The sequence below is a fragment of the Gasterosteus aculeatus genome, chromosome 2 (assembly GCF_964276395.1).
Source record: "Gasterosteus aculeatus chromosome 2, fGasAcu3.hap1.1, whole genome shotgun sequence".
In the NCBI taxonomy this organism is placed as follows: domain Eukaryota; kingdom Metazoa; phylum Chordata; class Actinopteri; order Perciformes; family Gasterosteidae; genus Gasterosteus; species Gasterosteus aculeatus.
Window position 1 is genome coordinate 4724653 of NC_135689.1, and position 16169 is coordinate 4740821.

The window sequence follows — 16169 nt, forward strand, 5'->3', positions numbered from 1 at the left end:
TCTGTGGATATTTTGCTGATAAAACCTCAAATGCTTTTTTTGTAGCTGGCTATTGATAATCCTGTTGAATAAACATCATTTTCACGTGTAAATAGTTCCGTGAGTTCATCCTGGGCACCCCTCTCTCCCACGCGATACAGGTCCATCTGCTATATAAAAAAAAAAAGCATTGTCGTTGTGTTCTGACTGCAGCTGCTTCTGAAGATTAAAACCAAACACGACTTATCCGGCGCGCAGTGATTGTGAAGGCGGTTTGGTGGCTTTTTCCAGATAGGGCGTCTCAATGTATAACAATGACGCTTGGCTGCTGCTGCCAACATTTCTCTGAATTGGATTACAGTCGCACAATGTATGGTAGGCAACATTCTGATCCTCGATAAACCGTGGAAACGGATAAAAGGAGAGGCAGGAGAATCTGTGAGGGCAGACGTGGCAATTCATTTTAAAATATGAAACTGCTCACTGTTTTTTAGAGTGTAGTGACCAAGGTGGAGTTCATTTATTCAGTTATTGAAATGTGATTTTTTTATTTTTGCCTTCTTGCTATTGTCGCATCAATACGTTAAATGAGAAGCTACAGCGAGGAGACGGCTAACTTAGCTTAGCATAAAGACTGGAAACATGGAGTCTCAATGGTTACCTCCATAAATAAAAACGTTTACACTGTTTTCGTGTTTGGTTGCCTGGCTACTTATCAAAGTTTACAGAATCCTTGTTTGGGTTTTGGCTAAATCACAGGACCAACCACTTATTTCCCTCTATGGATCAGTTAAGAGGGAGACACCGGAATGTATAATTTAAAGTGAAACAGCTTCTCCATTTTCCGTTATGCTTTTCACTTTGAACCCTCAGCTATTTAAGGAAAAGGGAAAAAACATTTTGTTTGGCAGCTGCTGCTCATCCAAATGAGGTCTACACTATGTGAGAATTGTTTGTTGTGCTTGTTCTGCCACGCTGCAAGGTGAAAAATTCAGTTTGAGAAAACAAAACTCTATAATCGTCAATTTCTAATTATAAATAGCAAACCAAAGAGAATTGGAATATAGCCTACTTCCATTTAAGAAGTTGGAACAAGCAGAATGTCATTTTTGATGGAAAGAATCACTTACAGAGACCGTTCAATTATCAAGAAAGTCAATGGATTCATCAATTAATTCAATTCTTTGACATCCAATTAGACTTCACAAAATATCAAAGTGGAAACGCATCACGTAAATCAGATGAACTGAATCAACTCCCACAGGAATGCAACAGTCCTTAATATAAACTTTCCCTAAAAGACGATGCTTTCACAAAACAATGCCATGAATCACCTCAATACCAAACATACTGTGTTATTTGGGCCATTTGTCCAACCTGAAAAATGTCCTGCTGTCAAAAACTCTCCCAGCATGCAATGCAGTCCAGTAGATTTAACGGGTAGATGGTTTGCATTCGTCTTTAATACTTTAAACGTGGTTCGCCTAAAGAATTATTCATATGTTCCTCTCTCGTCATGTCTTTTCTAGGTGTTTTTCTTTTGTGTGCCTGTATGGCAATGGCAACTTTGGTTGTGTTTCATTGTGTCCTATTACTGTTTTACACAATGTTGTTGTGTGATTCATTGGTGCGCTCTGTCTATATGTCGTCCTTTAAGGCAAAGTGTACTTGTGATGAATGGCAACGGAGTGATTAACATTCTTCAAACCGGGTGAGGAACCTAAATTATAAACAAAATGTCATATGCTTTGATAAAAAAACATGTGGACAGCTGTGTTGGATCACAAAACACTGGGACCCGTAGAGACGATGCTATGACATTTGAAACAATACTCTTACTAAAAGCAAAAGGCGAAAAGGCAAAATTAAAAATGAGGTTTAAAAATCATGCAGTAAGAGCTGATTAACGTTTAAGCTGTGCATCCCCAAAAAGTGGGACACGTTGCAGCACAAATGGAAGCCGTTGCTGCGGGCAGAAAAGTGCCTTCAGGGTGCTTTCAGTGTCACACATTATCAGCCGGCTCGCATGAAGCCTGGGAAGTCAAACTGTGTGATGCCAATTTGGAGGCGTGTCAGCTGGTGTGATGAATGTCAGGTGAATGACGACGCCAGGAAGGGAACGGCAGAGAAAAATGGTTGTTTGGTGCCACCGGTGTATTCTCTGTCATTTCATGTTCTGGTTTTGTTGATGTGTAAATGTGGGCAACGTGGGGCGACAATCACATCCAGAGTCTTTGGTCCGTCATATCTGAAGCATTCAGGGTTTTCATGCGTTCTGTTCTTTGGTCACTGTGGCTCTAAAATGTTGTGTTCTCACAATGAGATGTGAGGTTGATTTGGCAGCTGTGTCTTTAATATATTTGGACAATTCTTTCAATCTAACATGCGATTTGTATCTTTCAATATCGAACTCTTTGTTTCAGGGTTACACACCTATTGGCGACCGTCGAACGTGTTAACGGTAATTCTAAAAGAAAATGTTCATGCCGAAGCTTTTGAACAGCGCCGTGGTGACATGGACACAAGCAATGCGTCGCCCTGCGAAGGCCACCTGCCGTCCCGCGCTCATCTGTGGAGCGCTGCCGTGTGACAGATCCATGGCCCGACGCCCAGAACTCTGCTGCCCCGTCCCGGGACTCCACCTGTCCGTCCCAGCCTGCCCGGGCTGTAACCTCTACAGACCCTTCCCAAAGTCTGCACAGCTGTGTGTGTGTGTGAGACATCGGACCACTTTCTAACATGACTCCATCTCACCGTGGGGGGGAAGGCGCACCAACAGCGTTGCACTGTTGCACTACTACTACTAAGGCATTTCCCACTTCACGTATTTTAAGCACATGTGTAACGTCGTTCTCATTCCCAACCCGTTACAAATACCTGCTGCGGTTTGGGGTAAAGTAGGGATGTCTATTACTTTAACAAGACAAAGGTTAACATGAACATCGGTCCCGTACTTGTGCGAACCCCCCCCCATCCGCGCCGAAGTCCTTCTGATGCAGACTTAACCCTACTGCCTCGGCGTGAAAAGAATGTGTAGCGATAACACCCGAACTGACTTAACGAAACGTGTTACCCTCGCACCATTTGGTGAGATCAGGCTGCACAGCGGCATCGCGTTCGCTCTTGTTGACGTTCAAGTTATGTAACTTGTGGCACACTTCTGATCCATCTGTGACTACAGTAAAGTGCATTCTCGGGTGGATACTTCCGACCGCTGTCGCCTCAATGCCAGCTTTGTTTACAGAGTATTTTTGTGGAATTAAGTTTTTTTTTTCCCTCCTTTGATTGTGTCACCTTCGCCAAAGACGGAAAACGTGTGAGTGCACGTCTGAAAAGAGTGCTGAGCGGATGCATCTGGATGTTAATGTAGGACGTGTTACAGAAAGATGCAACACATTTCTCACCTGCTTCAGCAGCACAGAATACACCTTATTATAATTCGAACATGCACTTTTATTCAGGACCACCAGATAGAAATGTGTGATCACGCGAGTGGACTCTCACATACACTCACAATTATTTAATCATGAGTGACACACCGTTTCTTTTGGTAAACATGTGAAGTGTTTAGCCTCGTGCTGGGAGAAGATAATTTAGTGAACAACCTCGCACATCTCTAGTTCTTTGCACCGTGACACACCAGACACAATGACTGAAAATCCTCTGGCCGAACATGCTTGTTGGGTCATTGCGAGCTGCAGCCTTGTTAGCCTGCACTGCATCGCCAGCCGGTAGCAGACGGACCAGCATGAACGTCGTGAGGTGAGATGTGGCACCTCACGGAGTGATTACTGGTTTTACTCCAAAGACATATCACAGCACCACTCACCTTGATTTATCTGTTATTTTGGCTTTTAAACAAGAGCGGGACTCTGCATTTAGGGACATGGAATCACTCTGCGGGTATCGAGTCTGTCAATGCAGCACTGGGGGGGGGGGGGGGGGGGGCTGCCTACCCGATGGATCATGGTTAGGGGTCGAGCTGAATGATTCACGGGCCCCGAGCTCGCGTGACAAATATCATTTATTCATTCAGGGTTGGCCCGCATTCATTTAACAATTAGGATTGTGGACCAGAATTTAGGGTTTTTAAATTGAGAAACTTTGTTCTAATCAACATTACGTTATATTGTTTACATTTTCGATTGTTTAACTGATTATTTGTGTGATAATGCTCAAAAAATGCATTTAGGATGTAACTGTTCAGGTCAAAAGGTGAAGAATAAAGTATAAACTGTAACTCAGATGTAACACTTAATGCATTTAGGAATATTACATATTACATTTGCAGCTTTGTATCCACGTGAGCTTAGTTTGGCTGAATATAAAACCAAAAATCCCTGCACGATATAGCCATGAAGCACAAGGCTATCCCAAGTTTACCACAGCATGAAGAGGTCCGTTAAATTTACTGACCAAAAACTAAAACAAACATAGGAGCAGGTTGTCTCTTAACGGATGACATCATTTATGTCATCCGTGTCATCTATGTCATCATTTAACGGGCCTGATTACTAAATGGAAACACATCATTGACATTCAAGTAAAACGCAATACACAGCTGAGCCTTCATTTAAACAACAGAAGGGGATATAAAACATTTCACCTTCACAGTGCTGTTTGCTTCGCAGTCTGGACGCAGATCAACAGCTTGTCAGACTGTGCATTAGTGAGGAAATGAGCGGAAACAATGAAACAAGTAGCCAGTGAGCCTGCAGTCAGTCACCAACAAATGGTAATTGATCTTAAACCATTAACTCTGCATTTATAAATGATAACGCCTCACCTTCAGTCACCTTCAATTATTAATAAATTATACGTGTTTGTCTGTAGATAGACAGACAAACACACACACACATATATATATATATATATATATATATATATATATATTTTTTTTTTCCTTGATACAATACACAGATTATGGTCTTCCTGATAAATTTGTGGCAGGTGTAAACAACCTGCCAACCTGAAAGTTATACTCTTGATGAGTTGATGCATAAACAGTAAATGACTTATTAACTATTAATAAGCCCATTATTTTCAGATAATTAAGTTGGTGAAGTGCAGATACGTTTGAAAAGGTTAAACTGCATGTCAAAAATACAGAATAAATGGTGCAGTGTACATCTGCTTGAGACGGAGGCAGCTGGGTCCTCTGTTCATTCATTCCTGGAGGAGTCTGATGAATCAATGGCTGCAATCAGGACGGTAATGACGGACATATAAATAAAAGTGATTCCAGGCCGAAATTACCCGAGGGATGATCCGGGTAATGAGTGAACGGTGGACATAAACGTCGGGAGAGCTGTGTGTGTGTGTGTTTGCGTGTGTGCCCCGTGCGCGCGTTTTATTAAAGACTCCATTTGCAAGCCGACTGACAGCAGCGAGGAGCGGCCGCAGTGCACAGACGGATGCGCTAGTCGGCGCCTTAAGAATGAAATTCAATACGCGTGCGGCGCACAGTGAGCGTGCACCACAGTGCACTCACGAGGACCTAAACCTGGAAGGGACCCCCCACACCCTCTCCCCCTGCCACCTGCACGCTTAGCCCAACCAAGTGAGTCCTCAGACCTCCACTAACGCTCACACGCCTCAACACCGCGTCCGTGCGTTGTGCCGCACACAGTTGAATGTGGCGCAGAGTGGCTGAACTGGTCTTTGGGCGCACGTACCAAGGCGGCAGCGGGCGCCAACGGGACCGGCGCACGGTGTGAAGGTGTGAAGTGAATCCAGGAGAACACGCCTAACTCGGAAACACCTGCAACGTCCCCGTGACAGACACGCGCACGAGCTTCTCCTCTGCCTCGCACGTAATAAAACACACAACTCTTGAAAGGACTTGTCAGCTGCTTGAAACCAGCTCTCAACCCGATGCACGCTGCTGCCACCGGCGGCTCTCCGGCGCACTGGGACCGTCCGTCTTTTCTTGGGGTCTAATTCCAATTAAAGATCAGTTCACTGCTTTGACTAGGAACGCGATGTAATTTGGCTGCCCCCCTTTTTGTTGTTATTGTTGTTCTTGTTGAATGCGTTGGCATCGTGGTCAGCGCGAGACGAAGCTCTCGTCGGGTCATTTCTCGTGATTAGACGCACACAAACACACGTGCACACAACACGAAAAGAGAGATAGTTTCCAATCCAACGACGTGGGAGGGAAGATCTGTGGAGAGGCAGCCGGAGAGGAAGAGGCAGAGGAAGAGGAGGAGAAGGAGGAGGAGGGAAAAGTAGGAGATCTACTGCAACCCCTGGAGTCCGATTCAGCACCACTCGCAGTGGACAGCGCGCGAGCCGCACGAGTTGATCGACAAATCCTCTTACTGCCTCCACAACTAACAACACTTCGCTTTCACCCCCACACGCTTTCTTTTCTCCTCTTTTTTCTTTTTTTTTCTTTGAATATTTTATCCGTGCGCTCGTTTAAAAAAAAAAAAACGGCGTTCAAGCAGCAGGCGAGCGGCGACCGGAGCCGCCGAACGGGGGGAACGCAGGGAGAAACAAACGAGAACCGGACGGCATCAGATATCGCAGAAGTTCTTTTCCTCTACTTTCGGCTCAGTTGCATCGGGAGAATTAAAAGGTAAGAGAGTCTTGCCTGCTTGTGTCACATGGACGTCAGCGGGGTTCAGCGGCGCCTGTGTTCCGCGGCCGTGCGTGGGAGACGACATGCTGCACACATCTGAGGCATGTTTCCAGTAGTCCTCTGTGGGGGGGCTTGGTGATGGAGCACGTACTGACTTTAAAAACACACTCCCCTGGGGGAGGGCGGGTGGGAAGAGGGAAGGGGGGTGGGGGTGGGGGCTGTTTTGGGAGAACCGTGGTTCCTCTCCAAACACAGACTCAACAGATGAATCACCTTTTCTGGAGAGGATTTGGGAGCAGGAACGAGGCTGGTGTTTCTGGTGGAGGGAGCAGGATGGTGGGTGGGTGGGGGTTGAGAGACTTGGCAATACAATGAACCCTTTCATCAGCTGTATCTATGGGAGCCCCCTCTGCGCTCCACTCGGCCCGCCGTTGTCCCCCCCCCCCCCACACAAAGATCCGAGGAGTCTGTGGGTCTGATCAATGCACTGCTGGAGACACACATCCCTCGTTAGACTCCTGTGATCGAGGGGAGGCGGTGGCCACACAGTCCCACTGACACCTCTGCGCTTATATCGGCTTGTTTTGCGTGACTCTGTGGAGATCCATCTTCCTATTTTATCATTCTCAAGTGAGACGTGACGCCCCGGCGGGTCGTGTGGTTTGGTGACGCCTCACTCGAGGGTGCATCACTGTCAGAGAATAATTGCTGCTCATATTTCTGAAGCTCGCGGGGCCGTTGAACACAGCGGTTGCGACGTGTCGAAGACAAACGCTTTTCCTGAGGAGTGTTTGGATTGATGTGATGGAAAGGAGCAGCTTCCTTCCGGATTTAAAGAGAAAGAAATGATCTGTTGGCACAGACATCCTCGATTGATATGAGTCATCATATTTTGAGGTTCCACTCGTCATTCAATTCTCTGAGCCTATCGACGTTTAGGCGGTTTGTTAAGCGCCACTCTAGAACCCTCCACATCTACTTCAGACGCCTCTTCCAATTCGAGGATGTGGATTCATTGAGCAGATTTTAAAACATAAAAAAAGGAACCAGTCGTAGCAAATGACACAAACCAACTATGGAATGATTTCCAACTCTTTGAAGACCGCTCAGATTCTGTTGAAAAACACTTGTTAGAAACAGCTGCGCTCACACAGAAATGTTTCACAGAGCCACTAAAAATGTAATCTGAAGCATTTCATTTCGTTTTTTGGACAACAAGCAAATGGATCATTGGTGGCCCTGAAGTGCTTTGGGGCAGCCATCAGAGGCCTTCGCTGGAAAAGATTTCCCTTTTCTTGGCCGTTTCTACATTAATTCTCGGTCTAAGAGAACAGATTCAACGAATCTTTGCGGCACAATTGTCCACCGAGTCCGTCTCCTTTGAGCAATATCACACCGTCTGGAAAGTATTCATCCAGCAGCAGTCGCAGTAGGTCTGCACTAGTGATTATCCAGCAGGTGCAAAAAAACTGCCCGGCTCAACCTTCACTTCAGGCTTTTAGGTGGCACTGTGGACATATAAATTATCTTATGAAGCCATGTACATTTTTAAAGTCTTATCATATTAGCAACAGTGGAAATCATGAGTTTATCGGCTGTACACATGCACAGGTGTTTCAGAAACCCTAAATGGCGTTAAAATTCTATTTGCTGCCGCTAATCCAAAATCCTGATAAGTTCCAGTTCATTCACTCTGGTTTTCATGCTTTGGGTCTATGGCCTTCATCAGAGCCCTGCTTCAATATGCACAGAAACCCCTCCTGCAGCACTTGGGGTGCTTGAAGAGATAGATGCCTTTTACGTTTGTCCGGTCTGAAGCTGTGCAGCAGCCGCAACAAGATCCACCAATTAAATGGCAGTGTGTGTTTGGGATATTGAGGTTAAGGTTTGGGCCATAGTTTAACTTCAGGTCTCCAATTGGAGGTGGGATTTGTATGCAGCCAGCGAGGTAGTGTGGCCCCAGAAACTCAGTTCAAGGAAAGAAACAATTACTGGAGAACATTATGTTGAGCCTCCAACAAAACGCTTGCATAATAAAACAACAAACTGGAAGAGTCGGCTGCTTCAAGGGATTACTTGAACATCTAGGATTGCACCTATGGTGTTTTGTACATTCCTGATGGCACAAGTCATTATTCAGTGTTTTCTCCTCATTAACAACTTTCTCCCAGAGAGAATCCTCCCCCCATCTCATTAGGATGCAAAGCTTGAAGAAGCTCCAATAAACACAGCGAGATGGACAGAGGCCGTTGCTTTTAACCTTTGCATCCGGAATCCAAGCGTTTCCTTGTACTATAATCGGTTCCAGACTTGAAGATGTTTCCCGTGTACCCAGAAAATCATCCAGGAGATGTTTACTGTCATTTCCTCCGTCTTTGTTAATTCATTTTCCATGCTGCTGCTCCTGTGACGTTATAGGAGCAGGGGGAGAAAAATCATTCTTCTCTGTTGGCTTCTCTTCCCTCAGCTGACATGCACGAGACAGTGCTGAAATGAACAGGCATCCAGCAGAGGAGAGACAGGCAGGCAGACAGACAGACACACAGGCAGACGGATAGACAGGCAGACAGACAGAAAGTAATGCAGACAGGCAGACAGGCAGACTGATAGACAAACAGACAGACAGACAGACTGACTGATAGACAAACAGACAGGCAGACGGACAGTCAGGCCAACAGACAGAGGCCGACAGACATGCAGACAGACAGACAGACGGACTGACAGTCAGGCCGATAGGCCGACAGATAGGCCGACAGACATGCAGACAGACGGATTGACAGGGAGTCTTTTCCCGGTGTGATGGAGGAGCGTTACATATCGGTTCCTCCGTTGTTTCCGATCAGTGCGCGTTGATCACATTCCGGATCACCTCCTCTGCGTCCTCCGGCTGTCTGTCCCTCTGCTCCTCAGGGCTCGTATACGCGTGGTCTTGCTGTGCTGACCACAGTCTGATGATCTCCAGAACAACAGCAGATCCATTCCTCACACTCAACACAATCCTATTTTCCAAACTGCTGATTCTGCGTCTCGGGGATCCTGTAAACAGCTTTTTCCATTTCATGAGGATTAGTCATTTCTGTCTTATGTCTCTTTTTGTAAAATACTATATTGCAGAACTTTTTTGAAATAAAGTTCAGATGCTCTTGTGTAAAACTACCATGCTGTAAGAAAAATCTCTCATCACGCACTGTAACACACGTACATTTAATCAAGCACAAATATGATGTACTTTCATTTTCCTCTCATGCCACTTTATCATTCTGTTACAAATAAATACAGACCGTTTGTCAACTTTGTCAACAGTGTAGACCCACACACGTCATCTAGACTCGATCGACTGTAACGGTAGAAATAGTTCACACCATGCAGGCGGGACAAACAAACACAGGACCTTCATCCAGGAGACAGCTAAAAGTACACATTGCTTATTTTGTGCACGTAACATCGTCACATTCCGTCCCAGCTGCAATTATCTGACAGCTTTAGTTACTGTGCAGATTATGGTCCATGCAGGTTTTGTGTGCATGAACCATAATCTGCACAGTAAAGCAGGGCTGAGTGATGTCAATGAGTCTGTATGTAATGATTTGATGTGAGGATTTACTGTTTTCATCATTTTCATTAATTTCTTTAATCATTCTGTTTTCTTTTTTGTTCATGTTTGTTCTGTTGGTTGGACAAAATAAACGCTGTGAATGTGTCCCGTGGGCTCTGGTTAATTGCGATGGCTTTCTATCAATTTTGAGAAAGGTTATCAGCAGATCAATCCCGTGATGAAAATAATCATTATCAACCGCAAAATCATGCTTCTACATCAACGTAGGAGAAATAAAAATAGGATGCTATCATATAAGGCCCATTTTTCTGAGTATGTTTAACATCCAAAACACATTTTCCTAATAACTCTTTTAGTGAAGAACACTTTTAAATGCAGGATTATGACATGAGTCGTGCTTTGAGTGGTGCAGAGCTGCAACTCGCCTACAGGTTGAACATCTTCATTAGAGGCCTGTTGACACTAATCAGAGATGACATCCGCTAGCACTCTGGTTAATTTACGAGATTTACAATGCAAACAATGGAGGCGAATAATCTCTCCTTCGCAGACAGAGAGGTCCTCATAATGGAGACACATTTGACAAGGTGTCGAATTAGGGTGTCTTCTCAGCGCAGGTGATCATGGGCCATGCTGTCCTCAGCAAAACTGCCTTCGACTCACATCTTAAATAATTGTTCCCTCTTGACAGGCAGAGTACATTTAAATGAGTCAAGAGCATAATGTATCTATATCACTAATGCATCTGTTAGAGCTCAGACAGTGTGATGTTCTGGTCTGACCTCCGGAGTCATGTAAGTGAGATAAAGTACCAGTAATACGTACTTAAATAAAACACTGAATGAGCTTTTTGACCTTGACATATGGCTGGGATGTTAGCGAGTTCCTTTTTGTGTCGGATTCATTTGTGCAGACATTTTCTTAACTAAACAGGATCATTATATTTAATTACCAGTTATCTTTCAATCCCTTGGCGAGATTGCGACATCAGTCTTACCAAACAGCTATAGATTACATCTGCCTCCCTTTACATTAATGTCTTCACATTCATCTATCGCTGAGGCAGGCTCGGGTTAAAATGCCTGCTTTGTTGAAGTTAAGGGACCTCTGTTGTCATGGATACAAGATGGGAGAATTAAAAGAAACCCCTGTTGACTGGGTAGGAAATGGGAAAGAGACGGTGTTAAAGTCGTTTGTTGTCCCGTCCGTCCACCATGACCTCCTCTCTGTTTGGACTTCTTCTGTAGCTTTATATAAAACATAAAAGCTTTTACATAAAACAGAGTCATAATGACGACTGCCAGTGACTAATATCTTTTACATTTAAAGGCTTGTGATGCTTCAGCTCCCACCCAAGAATCGTCACACGCACATACGACGACTGTAGTTTAATACTTTTCATTCCGTTGCCATAACGCAGCTCAGTGGAGCATCTCCTGCAGCGGCGAAGGCCAGCCGCCAATACGCGCTGGTTACTGTAACCAGCGCAATCTGGTTACAGGAATCTGTGCGTTCATTACTGAATTGTGTGTTTGCCATTTGAGCGGCTTCCTCTTCGATGCATGGGTGTTCTTAGGATGCCAAGTGACGGCCAGAAAACAACCCCTACATGACGAAATGAGAAGGAAAAGGAGGAAAGTACAGCCTGATGGAAGGGTTTTAGTAGATGCAAACACCACTAATGAGTCATTATGACTGAGAGGGATTATTTAAGTATAAATCCTCCAAAACTAAAGTAGATAAAATATATAAAATAAATTGTATTAACAAAAATAGGAAGTTTAAGTCATATAATCATCCTAAAATTCAGATTGAACGGGAAGCAATTGATAGAATAGTCCATTCGCTTGGCACCAAAAATGCAGTATATACTGCATGCAGTTTCTTCTAGCTGTAACAGACCAGGCTGGCAGGAACCTCTTAACGGCAGCGCGAGGAGAGCTGAGTTCCTCCATCCTGCAGTCCACAGCCTGATCACAGTTTGTGTGCCACACAGGCCGGCTGCACAGAAAACGCACACAGAGACGTTAAAATAAATGTGCGTTTGGATCAGATGGGGGAAGTTATCAAAGATTTATAAAATTGTAATAAAACATAAATCCCACGTAGTTTTAATGTAGACGAGATGGTCGGACGTGTTGAATGCAAAGCAGATCCAGGCGGGAATCTCACTTTGCTCCCGTTTCTTCTCTGCAGTGAATGCTTATAGATCCGCATTTCAGATCTGATTGTTCCCTCGACCCGCTGGTGCCTTGAACACAATAACCAAGACTGGTAACGACCAGTACAGGAATCCAAGTCCACAATCGAATGTGATCCAAGCGCGAGAGGAAGCGGAGGACGTATTTGAGGAAGCGCAATGTCGTCGTTTCTCGGCAAAGCGCATTAGCATATTGACTTTGCGGGAGCAAATACAGAAATCAGCTGTGATCAATAGAGAAATGCAAAAAGGAAAAACACCCAGGATGTTTTCTTCAACGTCTCCTGCTCTCTTGGTCCAAAGCTCAGCACGGCAGTCACACCGCTGTCCTCGCCGGCATCCAGAGAGCCGTGTTTAACGGCATTAAACCGTACAAGGGGGAGGGCCGTTGGGGGCTTCAGGTGTTCACCTGGTCCTGTTTCTGCTCCGTAATGGGCCTGTAGGACTACTGTGTGCACCGCGGGTCCAACTAATGGTGTGCTGATGTGTGAGGGCCCATTACTCAGAGAATCCTCGTCATTGCCCCCCCGCCCGCTGTACCACGCTACTGCTCACCGGTAATGAGACGTCAGTATTTACACCAAGTCCTGAATAGTAATGCAGAGGCAGCAGAGTGGGACACCGTGCTGAGAACTCCCAGCGCTGGTGTCTGACACCTGTGGGTGGGCAACTGAATTTAGTTATTCAGGTAGCAGACGTGCAGACATGCAGGAGGCAGAACAAGCAACAAGCGTGTGACCTGATAGCAAATAAAGAAAACACTGTCCATGATCTCACTGGTAATTCAAGGCAAACGAAACGCTACTACTTGCATCTATTAAGTACTGCGACGTCTTCACAGTACATTATTGTGTAAGTTGTCGTGAGAATCTCCACGCTGTTTGCTAGAGGTTGTGTTTGTAAAGGCAAATATTTCTTGCGTGTTGTGTCGTGTGTGCAGCACTTCCCCCACGGGGACAGTAACGTATATCATTTGTGTTAAATGTAAAGAAAAGAATAGTCGTACTCAGCTGTAATAGTTCCCCGATGTTTGAAAGGAGGACACCGCTTGCTTCGTGACACCATTATTGACTCACTACTCTCTCCGACGCGCACCGCTGTGGGCAGCATCTTCAATCAGCTGCTGCGATGTTGTGGGTCGTGTTTGTTTCGGGTTTCACGGGTCCTCGGCCTTGTTTACAGCGTGGCTGTAATGGGGGCTGTGTAGACTTTCCTCAGTCAATACAAACAGTGTCCCAGACCCCCGGTGTGGCAGTGGGAAGCAGACACAAACACGCGCACACACACACGCGCGCGCACACACACACACACACACACACACACACACACACACACACACACACACACACACACACACACACACACACACACACACACACACACACACACACACACACACACACACACACACACACAGCAGCACTGCTAGATTGCCTCAGGCTGTTCTTCTCGGGATGTCTTATCCATGTAGAGAAATATTAGTACATGGCATGGAGTGCCTTTGATAACTTGCGGCGCTCCACTAGATTTATCTCTACTTGTGCCACCAACGTGCTGCAGGGCAGCGCGGACGAGAATATGTGGCCTCATTATGAAAAACAAAATATCGGATTTTGTAGGAGTTCTGACCCTCGGCCGCCGTGTTTCATTGGACAAGTGGAGGGTTCAGCTACCTTAAGTAACCACATTTAAAAAAAAATCCCATCACTTTTAATTGATAATACAGCTGCTTTTTATGATTTATCCCACATTTTTATAGCGTGACCTTTATGCAACAATATTATCCAACAGAACAACCCATTCAGTTCATTTAAGTGCTTTGTTACATTCTGGGGGATCCAAGCATTTCAACAATCCCAGTCAGTGTAAACTGTGTCTAAATGCTCCTTTTTTTATTTATAAAAACTCCTAATGAAATTACTAGAAAATAAAGGATCGTATTTAATTCAACTTCCAAAGAGTGCTTTTAGGTCTTCCCCCAGGTGCCCGTCGCAGATCCTGTAACAACTGGATGTGGATGAATATGTGGCTTCTTTAATGATTAAAACACCTCACTTTGCTAATTAAACACAATGAAAAATCCGAAGCTTACAAGTGGTGGAGTTTTATCAATTCAAAACTGTCTCTGAGAACCTCTAATTAAGGGCATCGGCTGAACTAAAGGGCATCCGTCCAGGTGCACTCTGGGTAACAGCCAGCTCTGCATCACAGTGCAACAGCAGCCGACCGTACGGGCTTTCTAATGAAACGCTCCGTCTCTGTCATCAGACGGCCGTTTGCACATCTATTGAACCTCAAACATTCTGTTATGCAAGGCGTGCCATTGACCCGTGCTGTCCGGCAGCATTGTTTCAGTTATGAGGAGGTGCCTTCACTGACGCTTCATCAAGAAGTCACATCAGGATTTTACATTTTATGGATTTCTTTTTTTTTATTTCTGTCTGAATTGAAGATTGTTTCCTGTGTGATTTTCCACCTCGTGCGCTGGACTTCGTTCGGTGCGATTTGTGGATCAGTGGCTGGCGTTTAATATATGCATAATGCTTAGTTTTCTTTGATGTTAATGTGTTTGCAGGGTTTAACATTTACCAAGTCCGACACACAACACACTTCCTCCAAAGTTGCGCTCCACTTAAATGACCACAGGCTTGAATTATGGAATAATCTCCACCAACAGAGTGGTGGGTCTGCATGTAATGGCACAGCTTAGATGTTTATTGGGATTTAGACCACTGTATTTGCCCACAGGCTACTAAATAAATGCCAGCCGCTCATCCAGTGTGACAACTTGGGCAACCAAAAAAAGAATGTGCAAGAACCAGCGGAGGATAAACAGGAAGTGGTTTTTATGAAGCTGAATCTCCACGTGTAAACACAAGGGCAAATAATACCTCATATTATGTAATTATGTTGAGGTACTTGTACTTACTTTACCATTTAAGATGCTAAATATTGTACTTTTTATTTCACAGGATGTTTGACAGCTATAATATACAGCCGTTTATTTTTCATATTAGGATTCTGCAAAACAAAACAATTAGTAGGACATTATATATATATATATATATATATATTATATATATATATTATATATATATATTATATATATGTATACACATATATATATATATATATATGATTGAATTGAGAAATTGTTTAAAATAGCCACAGTACTTTATGACGTATAAATATTTTTTCGTTCTATATAAAGGAAAAAAAAAAAGACTAAAAACAGCCAAACTAAAATGAAAAATTTGAGCTTCCTGAGAACAATAATGTTACATTTGTAAAGTTAAAAGTCTAATTAATAGCAGGCTGGCTTCAGTCTGTAGAAAAATAATTCATGTCTGAATTAGGTACATAATTGTTTTAATACTTCCTCCCAAGCAAACGATGTAGGTAGTTCTTTCTTTACTGGATACACAAAACTAAAAGTAATCACCCAGATGCTGAACGTGAGACCAATCAAAGAGTCGTGTAGTCTGAGATTCTCTCGTTAATCTCAGTTTATAGTCGGTAGATGTGCATATTGAAGGACGAGTGGTTGAATGCGCTGATATGTGGCGGCCCCCCATCAGCTCTTCTGGAGGTTGTGGTCATGAGACAATGAGGCGGCGTATTGTTTACATCCCAATCCTCCGGTACTCTCAGATACTGAGGCCAACATGCGCTGAACAAATGCTGAATGAGGTCAAAGACTTTCCGTATTCTGCCTAATCGTACATCATTAAACGGTCGCGTCAAAGAGCTGCAGGATTTCCCTGTTTAAAGAACAGTCCGGTATCCGGACTGGAAGTTCGCCGCTCTCTTTGACAGCCGTCCAGGGAGGATTGAAGCACTCCTGAGAGTGG

At 44.4% G+C, this 16169-nt stretch overlaps 1 protein-coding gene across 2 annotated transcripts in view; it reads left to right on the top strand.

Annotated features, from left to right (window-relative positions):
• The first annotated feature begins 5981 nt into the window (after positions 1-5981).
• The window catches only part of LOC120829373 (metabotropic glutamate receptor 4), a 122158-nt gene continuing 111970 nt past the window's right edge, over positions 5982-16169 (top strand). For both annotated transcript variants that reach the window (XM_078087156.1, XM_040193409.2), the window contains exon 1: positions 5982-6559. The gene's annotated coding sequence lies outside the window, so the exon portion shown is untranslated. The remainder of the gene's footprint in view (positions 6560-16169) is intronic.